This window comes from Tamandua tetradactyla, chromosome 5 (genome assembly GCF_023851605.1).
Source record: "Tamandua tetradactyla isolate mTamTet1 chromosome 5, mTamTet1.pri, whole genome shotgun sequence".
In the NCBI taxonomy this organism is placed as follows: Eukaryota; Metazoa; Chordata; class Mammalia; order Pilosa; family Myrmecophagidae; genus Tamandua; species Tamandua tetradactyla.
In genome coordinates this window covers 86,831,372-86,856,885 of record NC_135331.1, presented here as the reverse complement: position 1 = coordinate 86,856,885, position 25,514 = coordinate 86,831,372, and the positions used below count along the sequence as shown (strand labels likewise).

Here is a 25,514-nt window from a genome sequence, read left to right as displayed (position 1 = left end):
CAGGGAACACTTGCAAATATAAAATTTATAAAAGTGTCTCACGTGACCGCAGGAACGCAGAGTTCAAAATCCACAGGGCAGACTGCGAAGCCGACGACTCCAATGGATGGCCTGGATGAACTCCACAGGCGAGGCTCACCAGCCAAAGCAGGAATGGAAACTGTCTCCTCTGAGTCCTCCTTAAAAGGCTTCCCATGATTAGATTTAGCATCACTAATTGCAGAAGACACTCCCCTTTGGCTGATTACAAATGGAATCAGCTGTGGATGCAGCTGACTGATCATGACCTAATCCTATGAAATGTCCTCATTGCAACAGACAGGCCAGCACTTGCCCAATCAGATAAACAGGTACCAAAACTTGGCCAAGTTGACACGTGTCCCTAACCATGACACTGCTGGTCTTCAGATCAAACTTTCAGTAGTAAGAAGGGAGACCTGGATTCCCACATGTCTGTGTACCAGACTCACATGCATGGCTTGTTAAATAGGTGATTGCTCTGCTCTGGGCCCAGTAAACTGAGACATGACTCTGGGGAGAGCCCTGAGCACTTTCTAATAAGCCTCCAAGCAGTCCTGAAGATCCATCAGAAATGGAATCACTGAGCTCTGTGAGGAGATCAGCACCCAGGATGGTGAGGGGTCATAGAACCATATTTAAAAGTGCTTTTCTTTCCCCATAGAGAAGAAAAGAGGACATATGGGTGCAAGACATAAGAGTGCACCAAGTGACTAAGATGATGTTCAGTGGTCCTGTTCCTGCATCCCTGGATGCCATAGGTGAGTGCCAGGGACCATATGTGACCAGGCAGGTGTTGCTTGTCTAAGACCCAGCCCAGGGGGCATGGTAGGGTGGGAGGAGCCATCGGCCTAGGAAGCTGGGAGGGGCCCCTCAAGTCCCCCTGCCTCTGTAGCCCCAGGTCTGATGTGTCCTCCCCTGACTTCAAGGACCAGAACCAGAGGTACCATTCTCTTTTGTTTATCTGGGACTTCCCACGTCCTTCCAGTTCCTCCCACCTGTGTGTGGCCTCTTGCACATCAGGTTGTTGGGAAGGTATTAACCTATCACGGAGGCCTGAGACCCCTTCTTTATTCTTCTTTGTGATATTGTGGAAATTGCAGACTTACTGAGCACCAACTCTTTCATTGATAATATAGGGGAGATAGTATCTGTATCCTAGATTTTGTAAGCATTGGAGATTGTTTGGGGTATGGGTTCATTCCCTCCTCTGCTATGAAGTCTGTACTGCTCTTTGGTAGTACTGATATGGCTGTTTTCAGTTCCACCACAGCCCCTTACTGCTGGGAACTACTTTGCCTCTCGACCTATGAGCAACCTGATTTTAGTCCTTGCATTGGTTTGTTAAAGCTGCTAGAATGCAACATACCAGAAATGGAATAGCTTTTAAAAGGGAATTTAGTCAGTTACAAATTTACAGTTCTAAGGCTATAAATATGTCCTAATTAAGGCAACCAGAGAAAGATTCTTTTGCTCAGGGAAGGCCAATCTGGGAAGGCATATGACTGGTGTCTGCTGGTCCTTGTTCCTGGTTCCATTGCTTCCAGGTTCTGATACCTGTGGTTTCCTCTCTAAGCATCTGTTGGCCTTCACTTAGCTCCTCCTGGACACAGCTCTGGGTTCTGGCCTGCTGGCATCTCGTGGGAAGGCTCACGGCAGTGACTGTTGGGATCTGCCCGTGTCTAGGCATCTGTCCTTTCTTGTCGGCAATCCAGGCATCTCCAAATATCTGTGTCTCTGTCAGCTCTGAAGCAACTGTCCTTCAAGTGTCTGCATCAGCTCTGAGCTTTTTCCAAAATGTTTCTTCTTTTAAAGGATGCCAGCAAACTGTTCAAGACTCACCCTGAATGGGCAGAGTCACACCTCCCTCTAGCCAAAAGGCTACACCCCCAACTGGGCATGCCACATCTTTGTGGAGTTAATCTCATCAACAACCACACCCATGGCTGGGAGCACCAGGTCTCTGCGGAGACAATCTAATCAAAAGAGTTTCTAATATACCATTTTGAATCATGATTAAAGAATATGGCTTTTCTGGGGTACATAACCCATTCAAACTGGCACAGTCATGCTATGATGAGCCATGTCTCAACTCTGACCTCATTTCTGGGTTTTATAGTATTCTGTTCAGTGTCAGTGTGTGTCTGGCGCCATCTCGCTCGGTGTCAGGTCCCCGGCCGGCGAGGGAGCCAGGGGGAGAGAGACGGGCACAAACAAAACGACTCGGGCGGTAAAAACGGGTTCGAGACACACGGCGGTCGTAAGCACAGGCTTTTACTGGAGTCAAGCTTGCATACTCTCAGGCAGATTCCGCGCGGGCGAAATATCCCGCGGGGGGACAACCTCTATGCGGCCGTCAGGTACGGCTCCCTGTGGGTCGTCTCCCTTTCCCCGTCCGGGTAACGCCTTTATATACAAAATCCAAACCCAATGGGCTAACGCCACGTATACAAGGGTGATTGGTAGACAGGGTTGGCGGGCGCGTACGTCATACGCGGAGGCAGGATGCGGGCGCCATCTTGGCTCACTCGATGGGCGGGGGGAACTCTAGAGCAGGCCGCAGCGCGTCCACTAGGCCTGACCCGGGAGGTGGCTCTCCACAAGTGTGCAGCTTAAATTGTTCACACCAACAGTTCTTAAACTGTGGCCTGTAGTGTGCTTGGGTGTCTGAGACTCTTTCAAGGGATCCATGAATGCAAAACTATTTTCGTAATAATGCTGGGATGCCATTTCCTTTTTTCACTCTGTTGATATTTCCATGGATGCTGTAGGAGCATTGGTGGGTCATCCTTTGCAAGAATAATAAGCAGCATCCCCAGACTGTCAACTGTATCCTTCTTCCCACATTCAAAATTAAAAAAAGAGAAAACTAAAAATTTTACTTAAGAATGTCATTGATATTTTAATAAAATTAATTATTTTATTTGGTCTCAACCCACGAATCATTTTATTTTTACATCAAAAGAATACAAAGCATTTGTGCTGCATTCGGAAGTACAGTGTCCATCTCCAAGAAAAACTGTGGTGTGTCTGAGTTTTGAGCTGAGCCATCTGCTATTCCTAGAAAGAATGACTGAAAAACAAAGTGTGGTATAAAAACTTGGATGATTGACAGATATTTGTGTGCAAATTAAAAGATGTATCCTTTTACTTCAAGGAAAATAACTGATAGTATTTGTTGCTGGTGATAAAATTTGAGATTTCAAGAGAAAATTAAAATTTGGGAATCGTTTTATGTGCTACCATGGGTTTCACATCTTTCTAATACATCAAAATTTCTGATGACTTGGGAAGGGTGGTGTTTGGTTTGAAACTGTTATGTGCTCCAGAAAAGCCTATGTTCTTTCATCCAATGTTGTGGCAGCAGACCTCTTGCGGGGTAGACTCTTTTGATTAGATTCTTTCCATGGCTTGTGACTTCATCCATTCAAGGTGAATCTTAATTTGCTTGCTGGAGTCCTTTAAGGGAAAGACATTTTGGAGAGAGCTTGGAACTGAGAGAAGCTAAGAGAGATAGAAAACACCAGGAGAAGCCATAAGGACCCTCAGGAGGTGAGAGAGCCATTTTGAAACAAACCCAGGGGTGAAGCACCAGCAGATGTCGCCATGAGCCTTCCACGTGACAGAGAAACCCTGGCCACCATCGGGCTTTCTTCAGTGAAGTTATCCTGTTGTTGATGCCTTAATTAAGACATTTTTTATGGGCTTACAATTGAGGATTCATAACCTAATATTGCCTTTGAAAAAGCCAACTAATATCTGGTATAATGTGTTCTGGTAACTTTAGCAAACAGAATTAGAGGATGATTCTTACTAATTTGAACTTCTGTATTTTAAATGTCTAAGTATGCATTAAATAAGAATACTTATTCTTATTTAATAATAAGTATTATTATTAAGAAACAGATGATCCATTAAATTTTTTAATGTAATAGAACACAGAATACCATAGATATTAACATTTTTAAGTTCATGCGTCATCTTGGCTAGGTTATGGTGTCCAGATGTTTAGACCAGCAGGGAATGTCCTGATTCTAACTGTGCATGTATTTGGTAGTATTAAGCAATCTGTCAGTTGAGTGCATCTACAGTGGATTATATCTACAATCAACAAAGGAGGTTGCCTTCTGCAATGAGAGATATTTCATCCAATCAGTTGAATGCTTTAAAGGAAGAACTGATGATTTCAGCAGTCAGAAAGAAAGACTTTCTATCTCTAGTTAACCATCTTCTCTTGGAATTCATCACAGCTTCTATGGAAATTCCCAGCTTGGGGCATACTGTATAGAATGCAGATGTGCCCATCCCCACAGGTGCATGAACCAATCTTTAAATCCCACAACAAATCCTGTAATAGAAATAACCTCATATCAATTCCCTGGAGGACCCTAATAGAAATATGATTTCAGATTTTACATTGCATTTAAGAAATGAACAGTTACTAAGTTTTGGTTTAGTATAAAGGAGAATATTCACAATTATGTGAAAGTGCTCTTAAAACACTCATTCTTCTTCTACTACCTACCTGTGTGAGGTCAGATTTCTTCATTTGGGTCAATAAAAACAACATGTTGCAACAGCTTGAAAGCAGAAACAATTTGAATTTGGCTGTCTTTTCTATTAAACAAGATATTTGAAGAACTGTAAAACAATGTCACCTTTTTTCAGTATATTTTATTTTAATTTGGAAAATGCAATGAATTTTCCTGAAAACATGCTATTTATGTTCACCTATTCATTATTGTGATTAAAAAATTAATTGAATAAAAAAACAAAAAAAAGGGCTTAATAGGTGCATGGGTAGTTCAGTGGTTAGAATGCCCGCCTTTCATGTGGGAGACCTGGGTTCGATTCCCAGACTATGCAACCCCCTTCCAAAACTGAATTGAATATAAAAATTTTAAACAGTTTTCAGTTTTCATTTCCAATGTAGTAGATATCTATGGATAAATCCCCAGAAACAAAGGCACTGTGAGGTCCTCCACAATCTTGGGTGTGTGCATGAGAGCCGAGAGCAACCAGCTGAGGAGGGAGGGAGCAGAGGGAGCCCAGCCTGGGGCCTCCAGTGTCCTCCCTGCTCTTGGTCCCTCCACCTCTGACCCTGAGCTCTGCCCTCCCCTCCCCCCACCAGCCTCCTCGGGTGAAAATCACTGTCTGTGGTGCCAGTGCGGATCTGGCCTCAGCTCTGGCCCCTGTGGCGGTTGTGTGTCCCACTGTAATCCCAGCGCTGAGCCCCCCACCCAGGCGGTGCCCACCCTTCTCCATGCAGGAGACCCAGGTGAGCACAGGAGGGGCTTCCACAGCCTGCTGGGGCCTGGGGCCGACTCTGAGCCCTGCCTGGTCCCTGGGTCTCAGAGGAGCTCCAGACCCCCACTGCCCAGTCTGGGGATGGGAGGCAGAGTTGTGATGTGGCACGGCTTTTGTTTCATGACCTCAGGTCCATAGAATACATTGATCCCACCATCAGTTTATGGTACAAACCACTGCTCTGTTTCCCCACTGAAAAATCCACCCTCAGTTTCCCTCTTCCATGTGCACCTGGTCTGCTGTGTGAATATATCTGTTCCACTCTGCCTTCCATAGGTGTATTAGACACACGAGCACCCTAGAAAAATACAACCTATTTTCTACAGATGTTAAGCTTTACCCAAATGTTATTTTTTAAAATATAATTTATTGATATATATTTATATACCGTACTGTCCTCCTAAAGTATGCAATTAATGACTCACAATATCATCACATAGTTTTGCACTCGCCAGCATGGTCAATTTTAGAACATTTTTGTAACTCAGAAAAGAAATAAAATAAAAAGAATACCCAAAACAACCCATACCCATTTTCCTTCCCTTTCATTAACCCTGAGTATTGGTCTGGTATATTTATTAAGGTTGATCAAAGATTAGTAAGATATTACTGCTAACTATGGTCCACAGGGTGCAATAGGTACATTTTATCCCATATGCCTATTATTAATTCCTAGTAATAGTGTCATACATTTGTTCTAGTTCATGAAAGCACTTCTCTATATTTGTATTGTTATCCGCAGTCATCATCCACCTGAAGATTCACTGTGTTATGCGTTTTTACCTCCAGCTTTCCTTCTGGTAACATACAACACTCTAAAACTCCCCTTTCCCATCACAATGAATACCCACAATTCAACACTTAATTATACTCACAATAATGTGCTACCATCACCTCTATTCATTTCAAAATGTTAACTTTAACTTAGTCAAAAATTCTGCATGTATTAAGCAACCACTTCTCATTTTCCAGCATCATGCTACATAGGTAACCTATATTTCAGATTTTATGCCTATGACTTTACATATTATAATTAGTTCATTTCAGTGAAATCATGCAATAATTGTCCTTTTGTGTCTGATTTATTTCACTTAACATAATATGTCCTCAAAGTTTATCCATGTTATCCCATGCTTCAAGATTTCATTCCTTCTTACCTCTGATTAATATTCCATAGTATGTATATACCACATTTATTTATTCATCTGCTGATGGACACTTGGGCTATTCCTGTCTTCTGGCAATTGTGAATAATGCTGCTATGAACCTCAGTGTGTAAATGTCTGTTCACATCCCTGCTTTCAGAACTTCTGGGTATATACCAAGCAGTAGGATTGCTGGGTCATAAGGTAACTCTATACTGAGCTTCCTAAGAAACTGCCAGAACATCCTCCACAGTGGCTGTACCATCTACATTCCCACCATCAGTGAATAAGTGTTCCTGTTTCTCTACATCCTCTCCAACGCTTGTCCTTTCCTCTTTGTTTAACAGTGGCTGTTGTAGTAGGTGTGGATGATAGCTCATTGTGGTTTTTATTTCCATCTCCCTAATAGGCAATGAAGCTGAGCATCTTTTCATGTGCTTCTTAGGCATTTGTACTTCCTCTTTGGCAAAATGTTTTCATGTCCTTTTGCCCATTCTTATTGGGTTGTTTGCCTTCTCATTATTGAGTTTTAGCATTTCTTTTTATATCCTGGATATCAAACCCTTATCAGATATGTGGTTTTCATATATTTTCTTTCATTGAGTTGGTCTTTCACCCTTTCGACAAAGTCCTTTGAAACACAGAAGTTTTCATTTTTGAGGTCACATTAATTTATTTTTCTTTTCGTTGCCTGTGCTTTGGGTGTAAAGTCTAAGAAACTACCACATATCACTAGATCTTGAAGCTGTTTCCTGACATTTTCTTCTAGGAGTTTCATGGTGCTGGATATTATATGTAGATCCTTGATCCATTTTGAGTTTGTTTTTGTATGGGGTGTGAGATAGGCATTCCCTTTCACTCCTTTGGATATGAATGTCTAGTTCTCCACATCACTGACTGAATGGATATTCTGTTCCAATTGAGTGACCTTGAGAGCTTTGATAAAATTCAATTGACCACAGATCTTAGAGTCTATTTTTGAAGTCTCAATTCCATTTCATTTATCAATATGTCTCTCTTCATGCCACTACCCTGCTGTTTTGACTACTGTGGCTAAATGGAAGGAAAGTCAGACTGTGAGTCCTTCCACTTCATTTATTTGTACATTTAGTCACTATCATTGTACACTCTAGGCATTCCTAGATTATATCATCTTAGTCTTTATTGTCCATTTTTTTCCCACTGATTTCAATTGTTCCCCCAGCCCTCCTCCCTCTATCATTCTCACATTCAGCTTCATTCAGTGTTCTAGATTTCTAGCTGCCAGAATGCAATATACCAGAAGTGGAATGGCTTTTAAAAGGGGAATTTAGTAAGTTGTTAGTTTCCAGTTCTAAGACTGAGAAGATCTCCCAATTAAAGCAAGTCTATAGAAATGCCCAATCTAAGACATCCAGGGAAAGATACCTTGATTCAAGAAGGCTGATGAAGTTCAGAGTTTCTCTCTCATTTGGAAAGGCACATGGTGAACATGGTCAGGGTTCCTCTCTCATCTGGAAGGGTAGATGGTGAACACGGCGTCATCTGCTAGCTTCTTCTCCTGGCTTCGTTTTTAATGAAGCTCCCATTTCCAAAGGTTACTGACTTGTGGATTCTGCTTCTCATGGCTATGTCTTTGCTTTGCTCTCTCTGAATCTCTCTTTCCCCAAAATGTTTCCTCTTTTATAGGATTCCAGCCATGGAGACACGGCTCTACCTAATCCAGTTTAACAACCACTCTTGATTAAATCACATATCCGGGGAGATGATCTAATTACAGTTTCAAACATACAATGCTGAATAGGGATTAGAAGAAATGGCTGCCTTTACAAAATGGGATTAGGATTAAAACATGGCTTTTCTAGGGTATATACATCCTTTCAAACCAGCATATTCAGTATACTAACATTATTGTGTTACAATTAGGCAGCATTGTGCTACCCATTTCTGAATTTTTACAATCAGTTCTGCTGCACAATCTATCCCTTCACCTCCAATTTCTCAATATCTACCCTATTTCTATCTGTTCTTAACCTAAATTCTCCAAGTTCATTCACTAATGTTAGTTCATATCAGTGAGGCCATACAGTATTTGTCCTTTTATTTCTGGCTAATCTCACAGAGCATAATGTCCTCAAGGTCCATCCATGTTGTTACATACTTCATAACTTTATTCTGTCTTTTTTTTTTTTTTTTTTTTTTTTTTTTTTTAAAGGAAAGACAGAGAGAAGGAAGGAAGGATAGAAGGAAGGAAGGAAGGAAGAAAGGGAAACATTTTTAAACATTTTCTTGTTTTATTGTATTCTGTTTCTCCGTTTTTGTTACATGGGCTGGGGCCGGGAATCGAACCGAGGTCCTCCGGCATAGCAGGCAAGCACTTTGCCCGCTGAGCCACCGCGGCCCGCCCCTATTCTGTCTTTAAGCTGCATAATATTCCATCATATGTATATACCACAGCTTGTTTAGTCACTTGTCTGTAGATGGTATTTGGGCTGTTTCCATCTTTTGGCATTTGTAAATAATGCTTCTATAAACATTGGTGTGCAAATGTCCATTTTTTGTGTGTCCTTGCCCTCATATCCTCTGAGTAGATACCTACCAATGGTATTGCCAGATCATATGACCATTCTATACTTAGCTTCCTGAGGAACCACCAAACTGCCTTCCACAGTGGTCGTACCATTTGACATTCCTAACAACAGTGGATAAGTGCGTCTGTTTCTCCACATCCTCTCCAGCACTTGTCGTTTTCTGTTTTATTGATAATGGCCATTCTGGTGGGTGTAGGATGATATCTTACTGTGGCTTTGATTTGCATTTCCCTAATAGTCAGAGAAGCTGAACATGTTTCCACGTGCCTTTTAGCCATTTGTATTTCCTCTTCTGAGAAGTATCTGTTCATGTCTTTTACCCATTTTGTAATTGGATTGTTTGTCTTTTTGTTGTTGAGCAATCTCTTTATATATTCTGGATTCTGATATATTGTTTCCAAATATTTTCTCCCATTGTATAGGCTGTCTTTTTACTTTCTTGACAAAGTTCTTTGATGCACACAAGTGTTTAATTTTGAGGAGTTCTCATTTATTTCTTTCTGTCTTCAGTGCTCGTGCTTTGGGTATAAGATCTAGGAAACCACCTACTATTATAAGATTTATAATCTATTTCCCTATGTTTTCTTCTAAAAGTTTTATGGTCTTTGATCTAATGTTTATGTCTTTGGTCCATTTTGAGCTCATTTTTATATAAGGTGTGAGATATGGATCCTCTTTCACTCTTTCGCATGTGGACATTCAGTCCTCTAGGCACCATTTATCAAAGAGACTGTTCTGTCCCAGGTGAGTTGGCTTGACAGCCTTATCAAAGATCAATTGACCATAGATGAGAGGGTCTATATCTGAACACTCTATTTGATTCCATTAGTCAGTATATCTATCTTTATGGCAGTACCATGCTGTTTTGACCACTGTAGCTTTGTAATATGCCTTAAAGTCAAGTAATGTGAGACCTCTGACTTCATTTTTATTTCTCAGAATAATCTTAGCTATTCAGGGCACCCTTTTCTTCCAGATAAATTTGGTTATTGTTTTTTCTATTTCTGAAAAGTAAGTTTTTGGGATATTAATTGGCATTGCATTGAATCTATAAATCAATTTAGGGAGAATTATCATCTTACCTATATTTAGTCTTCTAATCCATGAACACAGTATGCCCTTCCATTTATTTAGGTCTTCTGTGATTTTTTTTTAACAATTTCTTGTAGTTTTCTTTGTATAGCTCTTTTCTATCCTTAGTTAAATTTATTCCTAAATATTTTATTTTCTTGTTGCAATTGTAAATGGAATTTTTTCATGTTTTCCCCTCAGATTGTTAATTATTATTGTATAGAAACACTACAGATTTTTGAGTGTTGATCTTGAAACCTGCCACTTTGCTGTACTCATTTATTAGCTCTAGTAATTTTACTGCAGATTTTTTTTGGTTTTTGGCATATAGTATCATGCTATCTGCAAACAGTGAGAGTTTTACTTCTTCCTTTCCAATTTTGATGCCTTGCATTTCTTTTTCTTGTCTAATTGCTCTTGTTGGAACTTTCAACACGTTGTTGAATAACAATAGTGATAGTGGACTTTCTTGTCTTGTTCCTGATCTTAGGAGGAAAGTTTTCAGTTTTTTCCCATCAAGGATGATGTTAGCTGTGGGTTTTTCATATATTCCCAAGCTATGAATTTTGAGGGTAGAAAACCATAGTGTGAAGCTCCCTTCTCATCACCTCATGCCAGGGTGCACGATATCAACATGACTTATCACTGGTGATACTGACATTCATCACTTGGTAAAGGTGATGTCTGCCAGGTTTCTCTGCTATAAAGTTACTAGTTTCCTTTTGCATACTCTAATCTTTGGAATAAAGTCACCAACTCCAGCTCTCTTTCAAGGGGAATGAAATTAATTAAGCCCCACTTTCTGGAGGGGGAGTTTTCTTTGTAAATTATATGGAATTATTCTGTAAGAAAGTTTTGTTCCTTCTCCCCTGTGCAATCATTTATCTATTTTCAGTATGGGCATATGCATATTTATTTTATACTTTGGTTTATAATCCAATACTATTGCTATTTTCTTGTTCAAATTGTTTTAGCTTTGTCTATAGAGAAGTCTTTGAGGCTAACTCCTGTGTTCCTTTGATATTCCCTCCCCCCACCTCCACCCCTTTTGTGGGAGCATTTCCTCTCTGGTACTATAGGATATTCCAGGCCTTTCTTGTATATTTTCCCTGTGTAAGCTGTAGAGTCACCATTGCTCTAAGGAGTCTGTGCTGGTTTGAAAGGATGTATGCACCCTAGTAAAGCCGTGTTTTATTTATTTATTTATTTTTATTAATTAATGGAAAAAAAAAAGAAATTAACCCAACATTTAGAAATCATACCATTCCACATATGCAATCAGTAATTCTTAACATCATCACATAGATGCATGATCATTGTTTCTTAGTACATTTGCATCGGTTTAGAAGAACCAGCAACACACCGGACAAAGATATAGAATGTTAATATAGAGAAAAGAAATAAAAGTAATAATAATGGTAAAAGAAACAAACAAACAAACAAAAACAAACAAACAAAAAAAACCCTATAGCTCAGATGCAGCTTCATTCAGTGTTTTAACATGATTACTTTACAATTAGGTATTATTGTGCTGTCCATTTTTGAGTTTTTGTATCTAGTCCTGTTGCACAGTCTGTATCTCTTCAGCTCCAATTACCCATTATCTTACCCTGTTTCTACCTCCTGCTGGACTCTGTTACCAATGACATATTCCAAGTTTATTCTTGAATGTCGATTCACATCAGTGGGACCATACAGTATTTGTCCTTTAGTTTTTGGCTAGACTCACTCAGCATAATGTTCTCTAGGTCCATCCATGTTATTACATGCTTCATAAGTTTATCCTGTCTTAAAGCTGCATAATATTCCATCGTATGTATATACCACAGCCCGGGAGAGTGCACTGTTCCCAGCCGGACCGGGGAGTCACGTGTTTGGAAGGGACCCCCCGGTCACCGTTCTCTGCAGTCTAGGGATTTCCGACCCAACTCTCTCAGTTGGTCCGGGGGGCCTCGCGTGGTGGGGGTGCCAGCCGCCACGGCCCAAGGGGACCGCCTGCCCAATTCTGCCAGCTGGCCTGGGAAGGAGTAAGGGAGGGACTCCGGCCGCTTGCCGTCCCGCCCAGGAAAGCCCGCGCCCCTCGGCGATCTCACCAGAGCTGGTTCTCCCAGACAGTCAGCCGTTCCAGGATGGGGGACACCGTCCCTTTGATCTCCGTCGTGGCTCCGGGAGCTGCTCTGTATTGTCTCCACTCCCCCAGTAGCTGTTCTGGAGGAGGAAAGGTGAGGGTGGCAAGGCTGTCGAGGCTGGTGGTGGAGGAGCCGGTGAAGGCGGAAGAGGGCACAGTGGTGGTTGGAGAGCCGCTGGAGCAGGAGGAGAAAGGGAAGGATAAGATGGTGGATGGAGCGCCGTTGGAGCAGAAGGGGGAAGAGGGAGAGGAGGGCGGGTGGGCTGGCTGGCGGGGCGTGGGCGCTGCGCCGGGCCGGCGGACAAGGAGTCTCCCTCATTTTTGAAGGACAGTTTTACTGGGTATAGATTTCTTGGTTGGCAGTTTTTTCTTTCAGTAATTTAAAAATATCATCCCACTGTCTTCTTGCCTCCATGGTTTCTGCTGAGAAATCTACACATAGTCTTATTGGGATTCCCTTGTATGTGATGGATTGGTTTTCTCTTGCTGATTTCAAGATCCTCTCTTTCTCTTTGACCTCTGACATTCTGACTAGTAAGTGTCTTGGAGAATATCTATTTGGATCTATTCTCTTTGGGGTATGCTGCACTTCTTGGATCTGTAATTTTAGGTCTTTCATAAGAGTTGGGAAATTTTTGGTGATAATTTCTTCTATTAGTTTTTCTTCTCCTTTTCCCTTCTCTTCTCCTTCTGGGGCACCCACAACATGTATATTTGTGCGCTTCATATTATCATTCAATTCCCTGAGTCCCTGCTCATATTTTTCCATTTTCTTCCCTGTAGTTTCTGTTTCTTGTCACATTTCAGATGTTCCATCCTCCAGTTCACTAATCCTAACCTCTGTCTCCAGAAATCTACCATTATAGGTTTCCATTGTTTTTTTTTTTTTATCTCTTCTACTGTACCTTTCATTCCCATAAGTTCTGTGATTTATTTTTTTCGGACTTTCCATTTCTTCTTTTTGTTCATTCCTTGCCTTCTTCATATCCTCCCTCAGTTCATTGATTTGGTTTTTGATGAGGTTTTCCATGTCTGTTGGTATATTCTGAATTAATTGTTTCAGCTCCTGTATCTCATTTGAACTATTGGTTTGTTCCTTTGACTGGGCTATATCTTCAATTTTCCTGGTGTGATTTATTTTTTTCTGGCGTTTAGACATTATATTACCTTAATTAGTTTATTCTGGAGATTGCTTTCACTTCTCTTACCTAGGGTTTTCTTGCTGGATGAATTTGTTGTCTATCTGTTCTTTGACCTTCAGTTCAGCTTTTTCTGGACCTCTAGCTTTGATTTTGTTTAACAGAAGATAATCTTTCAGTTCTTGTTTTCTTGTTTCCTGCCCTGCTGTGTGGTGCCTTTTCCCTCCCCTCCCTTAGGAGGGTCTATGTAGGTATTATAGACTCCAGTCAGGTTTTCCCAGACTAAACTGGCCTCCTATCAGGGGGAAAGAGTCACCTGCATTAGTTTTCCTTGAGGGTAAGCCCCAGCAGGTTAAAAGACTTCCTTGTGAAGTCTCTGGGCTCTGTTTTTCTTATCCTGCCCAGTATGTAGCGCTTGTCTGCCTGCGGGTTCCACCAGAGTAAGATGATGTGGTACCTTTAACTTTGGCAGACTCTCCCTGCTGGGGGCGTGATGGAGACAGAGGAGAGGTTGTAGGCTGGTTTTAATGACTTCAAATTGCCAAGTCCTGGGGTCTGAATTCCTTGAGGGAGGGATTCCACCTGAGTTGGGCTCCATCCCTCCCCTGAGTTGAGCTCCATCCCTCGCACAGGTGGGAGACAGCCCTGAAAGCAGTCCATTTCTGCCTATGCCTGGGGCAGTTGCAGCTGGAGAAGTCCCACTGCTGAATCCAGAGGCAGCCAATCCTCTGTAGAAACAGCCACAAAAACCTCCATTTCCTCCCCTTTCCTCTTTTTCCGTTAGCCCAATGAGTGACCTCCACCTTGACCAGTTCACCTGAGCTGGGGGCCTATTTTTAGTAGTCAGAATTTTTAAATTAATTCCACAATTGGCGTTTAATTGTGCTCAGTCCCTGCTGCTGTTAAATTATCTTCCCTCTCCACGCTGGGAAGCAGCCTGTGGGAGAGGGGCACCAGCCACAGTGGCTTGGGAACTCATGCTTCTGGGGAGGCTCGCAGGTAGTCCAGCGGGTCCAGACTGGGGTATGCTGTGTGTTTGGTCACTGACATGGCTCCGGGAGCTGTTCTATACTGTTTCTGGTTATTTAGTAGTTGTTCTGGAGGATGAACAAAAATGCACACATTGGTTAGCTGCCATCTTGGCCACACCCCCCAGAGGAAAGGCTTTTGAGAGGACCTGTGGGTTTGGCTGCAGCACTTGGGGATTCTCTCTTCCCCTTTTTGATCAAGGTTTTCTCAATCAATAGAATGATGCTGAGTCCCAGCTCATTCTAGGATATCTGTCCCACATTACCAGGGAGATGTACACGCCTGGCAATCATGTCCCACGTAGAGAGGGAGAAGGAAGTAAGTTTGCTTGTCGTGTTGTCTGAGAGAGAGAGAGAGACCACATCTGATCACAAAAGAGGTTAGCTGGGGGTGACTCTAGGCCTAATTTTTAGTAGGTTTGTGGGGATACGTTTCATAAGAACAAACCCCAAGATTGAGGGCTTGGTCTATTGATCTGGTTGTCCCCACTGCTTGCAAGAATGTCAGGAATTCTTCAAATCGGGAAGTTGAATTTTCCCCCTTTCATGCCATTTCCCCAAAGGGACTTTGCAAATACTTCTTTATTCACTGTTCAAATCACTCTGGGATTTATTAGGGCATCGCTCTGGACAAAGCTACAAAATCTCATGCCCTACTCAAGGTTCCATATACCATGGTATTCAATTAAGCTGTTCACATAAGTTATATTAGGAAATGCTCTAGTCAAAATATAAATTTTGTGCCAAATAAACATTTTTTGCTTTAGTCCCACACATACATTAAAGGCTTAAAATATTAATTACCATCTATTTTCAACACCCTGCAATACTGACATTCCTTTGTTCTTCCTCATGGAAAAACATTTTTTAGTTTGTACATTTAGTCACTATCATTGTACACTCTAGGCATTCCTAGATTATACCTTCTCAGTCTTTATTGTCTATTTTTCCTACTCATTTCAATTGTGCCCCCAGCTCTCCTCCCTCTATCATTCTCACATTCAGCTTCATTCAGTGTTCTAGTTTGCTAGCTGCCAGAATGCAATATGCAAGAAATGGAATGGCTTTTCAAGGGGAATTTAATAAGTTGCTAGTTTACAGTTCTAAGGCCAAGAAGATGTCCCAATTAAAGCAAGTCTATAGAAATGTCCAATCTAAGGTATTCAGGGAAAGATACCTTGATTCAAGAAGGGCAGTGAAGTTCCGAGTTCCTCTCTCATCTGGAAGGGCACATCATGAACACATCATCATCTGCTAGCTTCTTCTCCTGGCTTCCAGTTTCCTGAAGCTCCCATCTCCAAAGGTTGCTAGCTGGTGGACTCTACTTCTCCTGGCTATATCATTCTGCACTGCTCTCTCTGAATCTCTTTTTCCCCAAAATATTTCCTCTTTTATAGGATTCCAGTAAACTAATTAAAACCCACAAAATGGGTGGAGACATGCCTCTACCCAATCCAGTTTAAGAACCACTCTTGATTAAATCATATCTCCAGGGAAATGCTCTAATTACAGTTTCAAACATGCAATGCTGAACAGGGCTTAGAAGAAACGTCTGCCTTTACAAAGTGAAATTAGGATTAAAACATGGCTTTTCTAGGGTACATACATCCTTTCAAACCAGCACATTCAGTATACTAACATTATTGTATTACAGTTAGGTAGCATTGTGCTACCCATTTCTGAATTTTTACCATCAATCCTTTTGTATGATCAATCTTTTCAGCTCCAATTACCCAATATCTACCCTATTTCTGTCTGTTCTTAATTGAAATTCTCCAATTTCATTCACTGATGTTAGTTCATATCAGTGAAACCACACAATATTTATCTTTTTGTTTCTGGCTAATCTCACAGAGCATAATGTCCTCAAGGTCCATCCATGTTGTTACATACTTCATAAATTTATTCTGTTTTACAGCTGCATAATATTCCATCATATGAATATACCACAACTTGTTTAGCCACTCATCTGTTGATGGACACTTTGGCTATTTCCATCTCTTGGCATTTGTAAATAATGCTTCTATAAACATTAGTGTGCAAATGTCCATTTTTTTGTAGCCTTGCCCTCATGTTCTCTGAGTAGATACCTGGCAATGGTATTGCTGGATCATATGACCATTCTATACTTAACCTCCTGAGGAACCGACAAACTGCCTTCCACAGTGGTTGTACCATTTGACATTCCCACCAACAGTGGATAAGTGTGCCTGTTTCTCCACATCCTCTCCAGCACTTGTCGTTTTCTTTTTTATTGATAAAGGCCATTCTGGTGGGTGTGAGATGATATCTTATTGTGATTTTGATTTGCATTTCCTTAATAGCCAGAGAAGTTGAGCATCTCTTCATGTGCCTTTTGGCCATTTGTATTTTGGTTTTGAATTGCATTTCCTAATAGCCAGAGAAGTTGGGCATCTTTTCATGTACCTTTTGGCCATTTGTATTTCCTCTTCTGAGAAGTGTCTGTTCATGCCTTTTACCCATTTTGCAATTGGGTTTTTGTCTTTTTGTTGTTGAGTTGAACAATTTTGTATATATTCTGGATTCTAGACCCTTATCTGATATATTGTTTCCAAATATTTTCTTCCTTTGTATAGGCTGTCTTTTTACTTTCTTGACAAATTTTTTGATGCATGAAAGTGTTTAATTTTGAGGAGTTCCCATTTATTTCTGTCTGTCTTCAATGCTCGTTCTTTGGGTGTAAGAACTAGGAAACCACCTAGTATTATAAGATTTATAAGCTATTTCCCTACATTTTCTTCCAAATGTTTTATGGTCTTAGATCTAATGTTTAAGTCTTTGATCCATTTTGAGTCAACTTATATATAGGGTGTGAGATATGGATCCTCTTTCATTCTTTTGCATGTGGATATTCAGTTCTCTAGGCACCATTTACTGAAGTGACTCTTCTGTCCCAAGTGAGTTGGCTTGACAGCCTTATCAAAGATCAATTGACCATAGATGAGAGGGTCTATATCTGAACACTCTATTCAATTCCATTTGTCAGTATATGTATCTTTATAGCAGTACCATGCTGTTTTGACCACTGTAGCTTCGTAATATGCCTTAAAGTCAGGTAGTGTGAGACATCTTACTTCATTTTTCCTTCTCAGGATATTTTTAGCTATTCAGGGCACCCTTCCCTCCAAGATAAATTTGGTTATTGTTTTTTCTATTTCTGAAAAGTAAGTTTTGGGATATTAATTGGTATTGCATTGAATCTGTAAATCAATTTAGGGAGAATTGACATCTTACCTATATTTAGTCTTCTAATCTATGAACACGCCATGCCCTTCCATTTATTTAGGTCTCCTGTGATTTCTTTTAACAATTTTTTATAGTTTCTTTGTATAGGTCTTTTGTATCCTTAATTAATTTTATTCCTAAATATTTTATTCTTTTTTCTTGAAATTATAACCAGAATTATTTATGGTTTCCTCCTCAGATTGTTCATTATTATTGTATAGAAACACTACAGATTTTTGAGTGTTGATTTTGAAACCCGCCACTTTGCTGTACTCATTTATTAGCTCCCGTACTTTTGTTGTGGATTTTTTTGGGGTTTTGACATATATTATGATACCATCTGCAAACAGTGAGAGTTTTACTTCTTCCTTTCCAATTTTGATGCCTTGTATTTCTTTTTCTTGTCTAATTGCTCTGGCTGGAACTTCCAACAAAATGTTGAATAGCAATAATGATACTGGTCTTCTTTGTCCTGTTCCTGATTTAGGGGGAAAGTTTTCAGTTTTTCCCCATTGAGGATGATGTTAGCTGTACGTTTTTCATATATTCCCAAACTATGAGTTTTGAGAGAAGAAAATCACAGTGTGAAGCTCCCTTCTCATCACATCATGTCAGGTGCATGATATCAACATGACTTATCACTGGTGATATTGACATTCATCACTTGGTAAAGGTGGTGTCTGCCAGTTTCTCCACTGTAAAGTTACTAGTTTCCTTTTCCATACTCTATTCTTTGGAATAGAGTCACCACCTCTAGCTCTCTTTCAAGCGGAAGGAAATTAATTAAACCCCGCCGTCTGGAGGAGGAATTTTCTTCATAAGTTAATGGAATTATTCTTTAAGAAAGCTTTGTCCCTTCTCCCCTGTTCAATGATTTATCTATTTCAGTATAGGCATATGCATATTTATTTTATACTTTGGCTTATAATCCAATACTATTGGTATTTCCTTGCTCAAATTATTCTAGCTTGTCTATAGAGAACTTTTAGAGGTTAACTCCTGTGTCCCTTTGACATTCCCCCCCCCCCACCTCCACCCCTTTTGTGGGAATATTTCCTTTCTGGTACTATTGGATATTCCAGGCCTGTGTTGTATATTTTCCCTGTCTAAGCTGTAGAGTCACCATTGCTCTAAGGACCCTGTGCCAGTTTGAAAGGATGTATGCACCCTAGAAAAATTGTGTTTTAATCCTAGTCCCATTATGTAAAGGCAGCCATTTCTTCTAATCCCTGCTCAGTACTGGGTGTTGGAAACTTTCATTAGATTATCTCTGTGGAGATGCGACTCACTCAAGAGTGGGTGTTAAAGTGGATTTTGATTACTTTACTGGAATACTATAAAAGAGGAGACATTTTGGAGAAAGCTGGAGATTCAGAGAGAGCAGAGAAGAATGACAGAGCCACGAGAAAGCCACAACAGAGAATGCCCCAGAATCACGAAGCAGAGTCCACCAGCCAGCAACTTCTGAGATGAAGAAGGAAAACACCTCCTGGGGAGCTGGAGAGGAAGCTAGCAGATGACACTGGGTTTGCCATGTGCCTTTCCAGCCAAGAAAGAAATGCTGAACTTCATCAGCCTTCTTGAATCAAGATATCTTTCCCTGGATGCCTTAGATTGGACATTTCTACAGACTTGCTTTAATTGGGATATTTCCATGGCCTTAAAACTGTTAACTTGCAACTTATTAAATTCCTCTTTTTAAAAGTCATTCCATTTCTGGTATATTGCATTCTGGCAGCTAGCAAACTAAAACAGAGCCCTTTGTTGGATAACTGGGCACTGGGTGTTCATGGCACTTTTACTAAAGAGGATATTAAGGCAAACAGGTTCCAAGACCTGTGCAAGCTCATACAAGCAAATAAGTGGCACTCACTTAAGCACCACATTAGAATTTATTCAGTGCCTAATATCTATTATGGATTGAGTCATGTACCCCCCCCCCCCAGAAGACATGCTCAGGTCCCAAATCATTCACTCCTGTGAATGTGACCTCATTTGAAAACATAGTCTTGAAGGTGTGACTAATTAAGATGGGGACAAACTGGATTAGGGTGGGCACTATTCCAGGATGACTGCTGTCTTTATAAGAAGGTAGAAATTTGGACACAGGAGCAGAGAGACCCTGGGGAGAAGACCATGTGAGACGAAGGAGACAGCAATGCAGCTGCAAGCCAAGGAATGCAAGTATTGTGACAAACACCAGAGGTTAGAAGAGGGAAAGAAGGATTCTCCCTGATAGGTTTCAGAGGGAACACCCCGCTGGTATCTTAATTTCAGACTTCAGAAAGCTTCGAGAACTTCTAGACAGTAAGTTTCTATTGTTTTAAGTCATCTAGGACATGGTAATTTGTTTTGGCGGCTCTAGGAAACTTAAGACAATATCTGACCATGTCCAGTTCACTATGTATGCCTTTCTTAGAGATTCTGTTTTTTCCTTTTGTTTCAGATTGCAAGGCTTAGAAATTCAAATTTTATAACTTAATATTTGGAGATTTTCCTAAAAGAAATTTGTAAAGTTTCAGGGTGTGTCTCTGAACCCCAGGGTTCTGGGATTTTGTGAACACATCAATCTCACTTGCAAATTGGACCTGAATAGACAATAGGAAAAAAGCATCAGAGAGAGAAGAATCACATACATTTTTCTTTCATATGGAATACTTCTCTGTTCCTACTGCCTTTTCCATGTTTCTGGGTATGGAGGAAGGGTGGTTCCCTTGGACTATGAGAAAAAATTTATGAAGTGGCAACATCTTTCTTTATCACTTCCCGGAGCTCTTCATCTTCTGTTCTGGCTGTTCACATCCTCCATCCCCAGACTCTCACCTAGATCTGATGACTCGGTGGTAAGTGAGCCATTACTTCCTGGCGGATAGAAAATGAGAGATTAGACGCTGGGGTTGTGGCAGAAAGAACAGAAATGAAGGAGGTTAGAGGAAGAAGAACCTTCCACTAAGGGTCCCGTCATTTCATGTGAGTGATCAGAGGGTAACTGAGGAGAGGGAAGAGAAAGGGCTTAGAGGTGCAGAGAGTATGGGCAGGGTCTAGAGGAGAGTCAGCCCCATTCTCTTCCCTGGTCTTCCGACAACCCCTCACCCCAGGTAAAACCAAAGGAGGCTTCAGGTCCATGAGCTCCACCAAGCAGGTGTACCTCAGTTCCTCTCTGGGGAGGACCCCTTCAACTGCCCAGCTCTGAGAGGTCTCCTCCCCTCCAGGTCAGGTTCCCCTGAGTCCTGAGCCCAGGGTCAGCTCCTCTGCTTCCTGCAGCCAAGTCAGCATGATATTGGCACAGAGGATCCAAATGCTGGGCCACTTTCTGGTGTTATGGCCTTCGGGGTCCTTGTCAGTTCACCAGGACTCTGGGGAGGCAGATCCAAGAGAGAGAGAGCAGAGAGATTGGGTAAGGGTAGGACCCCACACCTCTCTCCCCTCTGATCCCAGTTTTCCTCCATATACCTGTGCTTCCCCCTCCCCCAGCCCCCTGGACTTCCAAAAGCCTAAGAGGAAAACACTCAGATCCCCACGACTGCCTCCAGGAAGTCTGTCCTCAGGTGAGCCCACCTCCGTTCCTCCTGCAGCTTTAGTGCTGGCCCCGTGCAGGGCTGTGTGGAGGCCTCCTAGAATGCTCTTCCTCAGATACCTGCACGGCTCAGTTCCTCACCTCCTTCATGTCTGCTCAAATGTCACCTCCATGAGGTCCCACCTGACCACCCTATTTAAAAGAGCCACCTCTTCCATTACCTTACATGAATATTCTACTTTGCATCTGTTTTCCTCTCCATATATCCTATCACATTCTAATATACTGTGTAGGTTTCCTTTTCCAAAGATGGCTAAACAATTTCTCACATCCCACTTGTGCTTTTGCAGTATGCCCTTGCCATCCCCCTATCCAAAGATGGGGTCTGAGGGTCTTAGACGGACAGACAAAGCTCTGCTTTCCTAGCGCCTACCATCTGACTGGAAAGACAGACAATAAACAAAAACATAACACCAATAGTAAATTACATGGCACACATTCCTATTATCAATTGTTGGGTTATCCCAAAAAATCCCCAAAGAAAACCAGGTTTGCCTTCAGTGGGTGACAGGCCCCGCTGGCAGCTCTTCTGTACCAGGTGACAAGGGATGGGTCTGCAGCGTCCAGGCCTGATGGTCCAGAGCCACCGAAAGGCCTCCGGGCAAGGCTGCCATTAGTGCTGCCTGTGGGAAGTCTCCAGGGCTGTGTGCTGGGGTGTCCAGGCTCCCTTCCACCTGTGGCTCCATGTGGCTTGGGTGTTCCCAAATGACGCCTGTTTCAAGAGCCCAAATCAGAAAACACGGGACACCTCATCTCAGACCATCAAAAGTGAAGCAGTCACCTCCCATGTTCCCCAGCTGGGTGGCTGGACACGGCTGTGACGTACTAGTATAGGGAGTGGGACCCTGAAAACCCCCAAAATCAGGTCCAGGGCTGGTCCTGCACCTGTGCCCAGTACCCTGGAAACCCCTCTCCAAACACAACTCCACAGGCTGCCCTGAACCAGCGCTTTCCACGGTGCTCCCCTCCCTGGTTTCTTCCTCACCTCTTTGGCCTTGAACCCATGTTGTCCCTAAAGCCTTGCTCTCTTCTCTTCCCCAGGAGCTTCTCATCCTTCTTGGACCTAACGCCTCAGGTCCCATGGTTGGACACTCAATGGACGGGTTCCTGGGAGCAGGTGCTGCCCCTCCAGAAGCAGCTGCAGAAACAAGAGATTCAGGAGGCCTCGGTCCCATCCCAGTGGTTGAGGGGTGGTTATGGGGCACTCAGTATATGTGTTGAGTCCACGCAGGACCTGGGAACTGACTGTTATTGTGCGGAGACCTCAGTCTGCCCCAAGGCCAAAATACCAGGACACTCAAAAGTGCCCTTTTTTTTTTTTTAATTTTCAGGAAGGATACACATGAAAATGGTAATGCTCAACTCTGGTAGAAACAGGGTTCTTGGTGAGCCTGGGAGACAGGAGACTTTCCGCTGTACGACCTTTGGAACATTTTGAATGACATTTTCAAATGTACGTTACCTTCAAAATCCCCTTCATTTGCAAGACACTTTGCAGCTCCCGTCTGGTTTCCACAGCTGTGGTCATGGGACGGCTGGAGTCACATGTGCTCTGCCCGGTGGTCCTGGAGCCCTGCTGGGCGGTCAGACCTCAGAGCCTTTTTTTAAAAATGAATTTCTTATAAATTTTTGTTGATAAAACAAAACAACATACAAACATGAACATTCTTAACACATGAAAATATGCAATCAATGGGTCACAATATTATCACATAGTTTTATATTCATCACCATGATCATTTCTTAGAACATTTGCATCACTCCAGAAAAATATATAAAAAGAAAAGAAAAAACTCATACATACCATACCTTTACCCCTCCCTCTCATTGACCACTAGTATTTCCAGCTACCCAATATATTTTAACCTTTGCTCCTCCTATTTTTTCTATAGCCCTTACAACTCCCTTTCATCGATCACTAGTATTTCAATTTACTCAATTTGTTTTAATATTTGTTCTCGCTATTATTTGTTTATTTATTTATTTAATTTTTATTAATAAAATCGACCAACATACAATGTGGACATTCTTAATGTATGAACATTCCATACTTGGTGTGCAATCAATGCCTCACAGTGTCATCACATAGTTGTATATTCATCTCCATGATCATTTCTCAGAAATTTACATCACTCCAGAAAAAGAAATAAAAAGAAAAAAACTCATAGATACCATACCCCTTTCCTTTCCCTCTCACTGACCACTAGTATTTCACTCTATTCAATTTATTTTAACATTTGTTCCCCCTACTTTATATATTTGTAATCCATTTTTTTCACTCATCTGTCCATACCATAGATAAAAGGAGCATCAAACTGTGTGTGTTCTCACAATCACACAATTGTATAATGAAAGCTATATCATTATACAATCATCTTCAAGGAACATGGCTACTGGAACACAGCTCTACATTTTGAGGTACTTCCCTCCAGCCTCTCCAACTTACCTTAACTAAAAAGATGGCATCTATATAACATGTAAGAATAACCTCCAGGATAACCTCTTGACTCCGTTTGAAATCTCTCAGTGATTGACACTTTATTTTGTCTCATTTCACTCTTCCCCCTTTGGTTGAGAAGGTTTTCTCACTTCCTTGATGCTGAGCCCCAGTTCATTCTAGGATTTCTGTCCCACGTTGCCAGGAAGGCTTACATACCTGGGAGTCATGTCCGACGTAGAGAGGGGGAGGGCAGTGAGTTTGCTTGTCCTGTGGCTGAGTGAGAGAGGCCACATCTGAACCTCAGAAGAGGTTCTCTGGGGGTGACTCTTAGGCCTAATTTTAGGTAGGCTTAGCCTATCTTTTGTGGGGATAAGTGTCATATGAACAAACCCCAAGATTGAGGACTTGGCCTACTGATTTGGTTGTTGTCACTGCTTGTGAGAATATCAGGAATTCTCCAAATGGGGAAGCTGAATTTTCCCACTTTCTTGCCATTCCCCCAAAGAGACTTTGCAAATATTCACTGTTATTCACTGTTGAAATCACCCTTGGATTTTATTGGGGCATCTCACTCAGAACCTGAGTCCTTACCCTTGTGGCTCTCTGGCCATAAAGCCCTTCTTCCAGGCATCACTTCCCTCCCTTAAAGGGCAAGACCGTGGATGATGAGGTCTGGATGGAGACAGACATGGGGCCAAGATAGCAGGTCTACCTGTGTGTGGAAAGGGTGACTCTGCCCCAGTGATTAGAGAGAGTGGGTCTTCTGCCCTGACGTCCAGGGAAAATACTGCCGCCCATTCTTTGGAGAGGTTGGAGCAAATGTCCTGGGGATTGTGGAGAGTCTGGCCACCACCCCCATGCTTTGAGCAGAGCCTGGGAGACATCTGGATGCTTGGAGTGGGTGGAGCCTTCCCATCAGTGTTCAAGGACAAGTGGGCCTGGGCACGCATTTGGAAGGGGTGGGGCTGCTGTTTCATCAGGGCCAGAGGAGAAAACATGGTTGCATAGATGACTCTCATAGCTGTAAATCTGACGGAGTATGTCCTGCAGAGTTTCAGAATTGTTTGTGACCTGTAAGCCCTATTTTCCTTTCAATTTATGCCTATGGGAACGGGGATCTTTATCCTATTCCTGTCCCTCCATTATATTTTAGGAGCAGATAACTTGCTCTCTAGGTTGCACAAGTCCACAGACTGAGGGAAATTATGCCACAGAGAACCACAGCCACAACCGATTTTGATGAGACTTTATACTTAGCACTGTTAATCAAAATCACTTAAAGCTTTTGGGATGTTGTGATGAAATTACCCTATTTTGCATATAGAAATAACATGAATTTTGGGGTCCACAGGGAGGAGTGTGGTGGTTTGAAGCTGTAGGTACCCCAGAAAAATATGCTTTTCAATTTAATCCATTCTTGTATGTAGGAACTTTCAATGAGGTTACTTCGGTTAACTTGTGGCCCACCTCTCTGAGAATGGATCTTTATCCTGTAACTGGAGTCCTTTATAAACAGAATGAATTGAGACATTAAAGAGAGAGAGTCACAGATGGGGAAGGCAGAAGCTGAAATGAACGAATTTGGAACAGAGGGGGAGAGACCATGTGCCTTGCCAGGTGACACACTAAGGCCTAAGGTTGCTGGAAGCCAGTCCCAGAACTCCAGCCTTTGGGAAGAAAGTATCACCTTGATGATGCCCTCATTTGGACAATTTCCTGGCTTCAAAACCGTGAGCAAAAAAATACCCATTGTTTAAACCACACCATTTCATGGTATTTGTTTAAGCAGCCTAGGAAACTGAAATACTTCCTTTGGGCTTCTTCCAGCCAAATACTGAGAACAAC

At 41.9% G+C, this 25,514-nt stretch overlaps 1 protein-coding gene and 1 non-coding gene across 3 annotated transcripts in view; both read left to right on the top strand.

Annotated features, from left to right (window-relative positions):
• The window catches only part of LOC143684375 (putative HLA class I histocompatibility antigen, alpha chain H), a 269,739-nt gene that overhangs the window by 182,606 nt on the left and 61,619 nt on the right, over nucleotides 1-25,514 (top strand). The window lies entirely within an intron of this gene.
• On the top strand, nucleotides 4,813-4,884 carry TRNAE-UUC (transfer RNA glutamic acid (anticodon UUC)). The gene has a single exon. It is a non-coding gene; the product is annotated as a tRNA-Glu (tRNA).